The sequence below is a fragment of the Triturus cristatus genome, chromosome 10, assembly GCF_964204655.1.
Source record: "Triturus cristatus chromosome 10, aTriCri1.1, whole genome shotgun sequence".
Taxonomy (NCBI): Eukaryota; Metazoa; Chordata; class Amphibia; order Caudata; family Salamandridae; genus Triturus; species Triturus cristatus.
Genome location: NC_140593.1, coordinates 883975519 through 883983599, shown reverse-complemented (window position 1 = coordinate 883983599; position 8081 = coordinate 883975519). Strand labels below are relative to the sequence as shown.

General features: G+C 40.9%; 1 long non-coding RNA gene across 13 annotated transcripts in view; it reads right to left on the bottom strand.

Moving 5' to 3' along the window:
- Nucleotides 1–252: 252 nt before the first annotated feature.
- LOC146796168 (uncharacterized) overlaps nt 253–8081 on the bottom strand; it is a 94712-nt gene continuing 86883 nt past the window's right edge. For all 13 annotated transcript variants that reach the window (XR_014969560.1, XR_014969561.1, XR_014969559.1 and 10 more), the window contains 2 exons: nt 5083–5146; nt 253–885 (listed from right to left, as the gene is read on the bottom strand). This is a non-coding gene — a long non-coding RNA (uncharacterized LOC146796168). The remainder of the gene's footprint in view (nt 886–5082; nt 5147–8081) is intronic.

Here is an 8081-nt window from a genome sequence, read left to right as displayed (position 1 = left end):
TTGTTAGGCCTCTTTTTAGACACCCTGTTAGTTATTTCCTCTGTTAGCGCCAGGAATCCCAACTTGGTAGCTTGTTTGCGCTTCATAAAAATCTAATAATAATAATCATCTAGAAAGTTGGCCAGCACAGGAATGCCCAGGTGTACATTTGCACATCACCATCAGCTATGCATGGCTCGTACAATATACACTACATAAGTGTTCATTTACGCCAACGTAGCTGTTAACCATGCAGAAATTACAACCATAAAATTCTCAGTGAACAATTATTTATTGTTAGGGTTTTTTTTCATATGCTTATTAGAAGGCAAAGATCGTAGGATATGAGGAAGAAGTTTAAGAAGTGAAAGATTGCATTCCATTCAGCATGTTTTTTTCATTTCAATTCAGGTACTAGCAGACAATGTATTGACACAAACAGGATAAATACTAGAATACACAGAAACAACCACCTTAGATGAGCTGCCCAGTCACAGTCAGTGCTATATTAATAAAATCAGTCATATAACAATGAAGAGGTTTTTCTAGATAAATAATGTCGCCACAGCTCTGGCATTTGGAATATGATGTCCTTTTCAAGAAAGAGCTGAAATGTCATGCATGCAGCTCACAAGCCGGATGTGTATGGGACCCCAACACTGCAATAAGTGGAAATTCACTTCCTGGTATAACAGAGTATAAAGGCTGTCGCCTAACCCTCCCTTACCCGGCCCCTCTGCCCACACAAACACACAAAACACACCCTTCTAGATCTCTGAATGCAAAAGCTCGCAACCAGACATTTGTCTGCATGTGACTGCAAAAGTTCAAGATTGCTAGGGCTCTTCTGGAAACTCCATATCCTCCTGGGAAACTCTATGCAGCATCAAGCTTTGGAAGGTCCACCTGTAAGAAGAATCAAAAAGTTGGTATGTTTGTAACCGTTTCCAACCACTAATGTATAAACGGATCTAACAAAGTCTGTATTTATAATATGTCAAACTTTTAAGCGTACTTTTCAGCATTTAGCAATGTAGCTTGAAGCCTGGTCAGGCTTGCATAGAAAGTTAGGCATCTGCTCTTAAAAAAGCACTGAGATGGGCAACAGTGGTCCAATCGGAGAGACCTACAGAAAGGACAAGGCTAAACCAATTAACTTATCCTACTTTCAACTAACCAGACCGCCTCCTCAAACTTGAGGCAGGGGATAAGATATATTGCTTTTATCAAAACTGTAGAGTGTATATATCAATTCTTATCACACACAAGTAAATGCACGACTTTTTTTATATATGCAAATTTAGCAGTATAAATACATTATTTTTTTACAAATGGTTGCTCCAGACAAATTTAGGAGAAAGAAGGTGCCCATAAAGAGTGCCTGTGCATGAAATGTAATAGAGAACGAAAGGAGGAAATCATATATATAGCATAATCAATACAGGGAAGCCTGTCAGTTGTATTTATTGTACAACATAAATGTTATCTCGTTGAAAAAGGGTCACTGTCTTAATCATAATAGCCCCTTGGTGGACCAACTATCCTATCCACGCTTGTTAAAGAGTCGATGTTTCAACATCACAAGTTGCCCAGGTCCTTCGGGTTGTTGTTGGGTTGCCCCACTGGTATGTAATGTATGCTAAAAAAAAAAAGCACTGGAAGGGGGTGAGTGCAAGAATAAGTCAATGAGTGAATGTTTCCAATCCACGCACAGACTCTTATCTATGTAGTCATCTACTACCAATCCATGTACTGACACATACATGCACACTCATTGACTCATTATTGCAATCTTCAACTAATCCATCTACTCATACACCAAAAATAAAAAAAGTCTCCTTTCAGGAATCATTGACTTTGCCAATGTTCGTTTCCCAGGGAGTTGCAGATTTCTAATTTCTTGTCCTCTGCATATCAGAGCATAAACTCATCTTTATGTTCTGATTTTACACCTGGGTGGTATGTTATTTAGTGAACACATTGAGACAAGCATCATAAAATGTACATAAAAATAAACACAAGTGCATTAAGAGGATACATTCGTTACATAAAATTACAATGACCTAATCAATCCAGTGAGCCATTATTCTAGGTCTGAAAGGTGTCTGAGCAGGATAACATTGCACTTGTGACTGATATTAAGAAGTGGCGGTCTTGTTTCTAGGATTCAGATTTAGCAGGCATTTTTTTCTAGTCGAAGGTGACAAAGTCAAGCCACTGAAGGAAGAAGCAAATAAATGCAATTTACTAAATCATTATTTTCGCATGTATATTAGCCAGACCTCCTTTGTACCTCAGATGACTGGTATAATGAAGGGAGATTCCTACCTGCATGTATACAAGACTGAATGTTAAAAATCGCACCACAGGCAAAAACAGGTTTCTAAAGCTAGCACAAATAGCTGTTTTAAAAGTTAAAGAAGCTATACTGGCTAGCAAAGTTACTTCTAAAATAATTAAACCATAGCCAAGAAAATAGTGAAGAAGAGGGGTAACTGTTTAGCATGAACCATATGCAGGATGAGGTTGAATGGGGAAGCAAAGCTTGATATGTAGCAAGGAGAATATAGTGATCTGGGCCCTGCAATGCACAGTTGTGCATATTTACCTACGGTACAGTAGTAGTCATAGTGGAAGGCAATTAAACTAACTAAAAAGCACAATTCAATGGGGTTTTACTGCTGGATAACAGCATTTATAAGTGGGCAAGTTGACTAGCATCATAAGGATCAGTGAGAGGTTAAAAATATATTTTTTTTTAAATAGTGAACTAAAGTATGGATGCAGAGGGAGATCTTACCGAAGTTTGGAATGCTATAGAACAGGAGGGAAGGCCAGTAACCAAGTTATTTCTATATTGGTATTTCTTACATTTATCCACATCTAAATATCTCATAAGGAATAAGACAAACCTTTTCTAGCTTTTGGCTATATATAAAAGAATAGCATCTTACTGTCCGTGCTTCACCCTCCTCTGCACAACCTCCTCCATGCTCTGCCCCAGCTGGCATGGAATAGCTGCGCGGCAATTGCCAGCAGCAGTAATTAGTTTGTGTGTTGCAGTCAGGCACCACTGGGCAGCTCAAGTCTCCCTGACCAGATATATTTGTTACTAGTCTCTAACGACCTCCAAATATCCATGAAAATATTCCAATTTAAAGTGATAAATCTCAGAAAGGCTGTCTGAACAAGATGGAGGTTCGGGTGACATTATGTTAACAAACCATTAAGCATTTTCTGCCAATTTCCGAACAGCAGTTTATCTAAGACTGTGTCATACAGTCAGCTGTTCTAATCTGGAGGTAGATTGCGTGGCCATTAGAGATATTAATGTTTTGCATGTTGTTTTTTTTGTTCAATAAGTCTAAAGCCCAAACAAATCCCCAAAAGAGTGGAGGAGCATTAAGCCCTCCTCACATTCAATATAAAATGAATGGATTTTCTCATGATGCAGGTACTAGCAGAGTGGTTTGCTACTCTTGTATTCCATGCCGAGGAACGTCAACCCAATGACCCCTCTAGGACTGCACCACAAGCAATGAAGGATTTGTAAAGCGCAGCAAATTACCAAGGAGGGTTTCAAGGCACAGGAGATTGCTAGCTGCTATGTTGTTAACTGTTCATTTGAGTGATAAGGTGGTCCTGAGATGCAGGGGAAGGTCGTTCCAAGCTCTGGCCGCAAGGTGTGAGAAGGAGCATCCTCCGCTATTGCCACAACAGATCCGAGGGGCGTTTGCGAGGAAGAGGGCAGCGGATTGTAGGTATCTGGTTGGTCGGTGGAAGGTCATGCGTTTGCGGATGTATGCTGGTCCTTCGTTGTGCAGGGCTTTGAATGCATGGGTCAATATCTTGAACTGGCATCTCTTCTGGATTGGAAGCCAGTGTTGTTTCTTGAGGTGTGGTGTGGATCTGCTTGGGGAGGTCAAGGATGTATTACTGCAGAATTTTGTATGGTTTGTAGTCTCTTCAAGAGGCGTGCGGTGATTCCTTTGTAGAGTGTGTTCCCATAGTCCAGCCTGCTGGTGACGAGGGCCTGCTTGACGGTTCTTCTGATGTTGATTGGGAGCTATTTGTAGATATTGCAGAGCATAAGTAGGATGTGGAAGCACCCTACTGCGTTTACCTGTTTCTTCATATATAGCTTGCTGTCCAATATGATGCCAAGGTTGTAGGCTGGGCCTGTCGGGACGGGTGGTGGGCCAAGTTCAGTGGGCCGCCATGTGTCGTTCCATGGTGAGGTGTTGTTCCCGAAGATGAGGACTTCTGTCTTATCTGTGTTGAGCTTGAGACAGTTATCCTTCATCCAGTCAGCGACATTCATCATGCATCTGTGGAAGCAGGCTTAGGTAGGGGAGGGGGTCGTCCTACAGCGAGAGGATGAAATGGGTGTTGTTGGTGTAGGAGATGATGTTGAACATGTATTGTGAGAATGATAGCATGGGAAATGCTTTCCTGCACTCAGGTTAAAAAGTAAATATTTGGCATGCTGTGCATTTCCCATATAGGGAAATGCTCCTCAGATAACTGTCTGCATTAAATCGCTACTCTGAACAGTACACACACTTCCAGTGGAAACCAGCTCCCTTTTTTAGTACTATGTTCTAAAAGAAGATCCCTGTGATAAAGGGGCTGAACGCTGGAGTTATCTGGGCTAAGCAGTCCAGCTTCCCATTTCGCCAGAAGCGGTCTAGAGGACATTACCTGGTTTACTCAGAAAGCCTTTCCCATAGACAACATTTTTGGCATGGCACAAGCTACATTTTATGCACCGATAACCACTATGCCTGCCCTTCCTAATTTAAACATATGGCAATTAGCCCAAAACTGAAGACATGTTGGGAATAAAAATATAGTAATCCATAGGGCTCATAACACTCCCCCTGCCCCCTGGAGAGTCCCATGGGATAGAAAGTGAACCCACAATTGAAACAGCTGTTTGAGACTTCGATAACATCCCCCCGAGAGAACAGGAGGAGGCCTAAATTAACCTCAGTGTTGATCTTGCAAGCTCTCCAGGAATGCACCAGGCTATAGAGGAGCCTAGTAAAGCTGGAAAGCCTGCGCAAACAAGCAAACTTCTAAAAGCCAAAAATCTTAAATTACCTTGTTTAGTCAAATGGAACTGCAGAGGCTGCTTCAACATTCAGCAACAGCCAGATAGGTGAATCTGCAATAAGATCAGGATAATCAGTTTCAACTGGAGTGACAGGATGGCCGGCAGATTAAAAATATCAAAGCCATGTAACAATGGTGCTCGTCACAGAACACAATCTTTGCTTTAAAAATCAGGATTATGATATTGTGAGGATCCCCCTGCTGCAACTGGTGTCTTCAGTTACAACATATTAGTTTTTGGAAAACAACTATGAATATCTTATTTAGTAAAAGATATATTAAGCCATTTTTACTAACATCTTGCTTTTACGTTCTAAATATATATACGTTTCTGCAATTACAATTAGTAAACCAGTACGCAGTGCAAATTCAAGTTCATAACCAAGTTCCAATAGTGCTTTGGTATTACAGTTTAGTTCGAATCGCAGATACCCATCACTAAAACAGGAATTTTGAAATAAATAAAGACGATCTTTCACCTCAGCTTCTTCCTGGAAGGTTTTGGGGTGATCTGTCAAACTGGGAGCTGAGAAATTAGAGCGTCCCACAAAATGTGTTTTCATGCAATTTCCCTTAGAAATTTTGGATAAAGAAACAGATTTACACCAAATTGGTCGAAAGCTAGATCTTCATTCAGAAAGTGTGCTATTTGTGATTTGGTGTGAATGAGTTCAGCTGCCACTTGAGGATTTTGTCTCAGTGCCTTGAGTTTACCAAAAAATCAAGGAGGAAAGGCAGGTTACCCTGATCCCTGACATTGTGGTGGATGGTCCCAAAGGCAGCGATGGTTGCAGCTGGGTGATGTTTGGCTATGGTGTGGTCTCTGGAAAGTGTATGGGTCCAAGAAACTTTGGAGATGTGTTTATTTTTAGTGTCCTTTTCAGTAGGATTGGAGTAGTCTAGGAGGTTGGTGCATTGAGCTAGCTTTGCAAGTTTTTGTGGTATTGACCCCATTTCTAACATGTCCCCTTTTTGGGTTTTTGTAGGGTCTTTTTCTGGATAGCCCTGAGAGGTTTGTAAGCCTTTTGAACAACCACTTAATCATTACTAGAAGCCGGAGACCTTGGCCACAACAATTTTGATGATTTGAATCGTAACATACACAAAAATACAGAAACAAGAATTCATCAAATATACAAATGATGAAATATTTTATTTAATCCACAAATATATATAAAAAATATAATTGGCAAGGTTGGAGCTTTTCTCAATTCATTCGGTTTGATGCACACGCTCTTCTCCCACAAATGAATCAGAGGATACCAACTTATTTTTTAGCCGCAGATGTCAAATTTTCAGATTTACACAAGGTTTTAAAACTTTCAATTTTACATTGGCGTCTTTATTTATATGCACTCTATTAATCTGTTGATATTTTGTTTAATATATTTCATTTTCTAAGCAGTTGCGGACCCCCTGAGTAGACATCGTGGATGCCCAAGGGTCCCTAGACCATTCAACGTCTGTTTTACTACATTTGAGTACTACATTTTAGGACCGCTTCTAGTGTGAAGGTGATCAGCAGTTGTATAACTTTCCATTACATTGCCCATATTGATATATTCTGAGTTCATATGTGATGTTATGTTAAGAGATTTGTAAAGCACCTGGTTACTCCAACTCAGAGTGTCCCTGTGCTGGATTCCAGATGAGAGCCTGGCAGAAAGCTGACCTAGTACTGACTAGACCTATGGATTGTCCGAAGAACCAAGTTTTCTTTTTTTTAAAAATCAGATTAGGACTTCAGAAGGTTCAAGTTTTAGATTCAGAGGGAGCAAGTTCCAGAGTCTAGCAGCCAAAATGCCAAAGGTACTACCTCCCAGACGTACTCTATGTTTTTTTAGGAATCACTATCCGGCAGGCCCTGAAGATCTAAGGCATCTTCTAGGAAGACAGGATTTAATCATAGGAAAGAGATAGTGAGGACATTTTTGATTTTGGTTTCAGTGAACAAAGCATAGTGCTTTGAAAGAGATTCTGTTCTTGATGAGGAGCCAATAGGTTACCAAAAGCTGTGCCTATGGACGAGCATCTTGGAATATTTAGGAGCATACTGGCAGCAGTAATTTGAACCCTTTGGAGAATTTCGAGCCTGCCCTTAAAAGTCCCTAGATAAAGCACATTGCAGTAGTCAATACATGACACCACAAGTGCTTGGATGACCATTTTTATTAGCAGAATCAGGCAGGAGCCCTATGATTTTTTGTAGCATCTTTAGTATTCCTAAGCATCGGATTGTCAAAAGACTAAGTGGCGTCAAACCAGATGCCAAGGTTTTTTACCTTTGATTGAAGGTAGGCATAGGGCCTAATTCATTTGGCCACAATGCGGTAGTAGACCATAAAGATGGTTGCTTTCCTACTACCAGGATTTATGTTTTTCCTGCATTTACTTTAAGGCAGCTTGAGTCTATCCATTGAGACATGCCTTAAAATTGGCTACAGCTTTACCATTATCCTCCACCAGAGTTATAATCAATTGGGTGTCATTGGCATATGATACTAATTTAACGCTGCAGCATTCAATTACTTCCGCAAGGGAGTGCATGTACAGGTTAACTAGAATTGGGCTAAGAGCCGAGCCCTGTGGCACTCCCTGCTGAAGAGGTAGTATCTCAGATATATAAAACTGCGAAATTCTTTGAAAGTCCAACCTTGGAGGAAGTCCGCAATCCAGCCGAGTGTACAACCCCCCACACCACATCTCCAAAGATGTTCTAATAACAAGCCATGGGACACGGTGTCAAAGGCCGCACTTAGGTCGAGCCTAACCAAGGCAGCTGTCTTGCCCTCATCAGCAGAGACGCAAAGATTCAGAAGCAATTAGGAGGGCAGATTCTGTGCTAAAAAGTGGTCTGAAACCAGACTGGGACTCATGAATTAGTTCCTTCTCTTCAACAAAATTCATCAGCTGATGATTGACATGGTTTTCGGCAACCTTAGCAGCGGTGGCTCCTTTGCAATGTCGGAGGAGTGTCGCCCTACTGC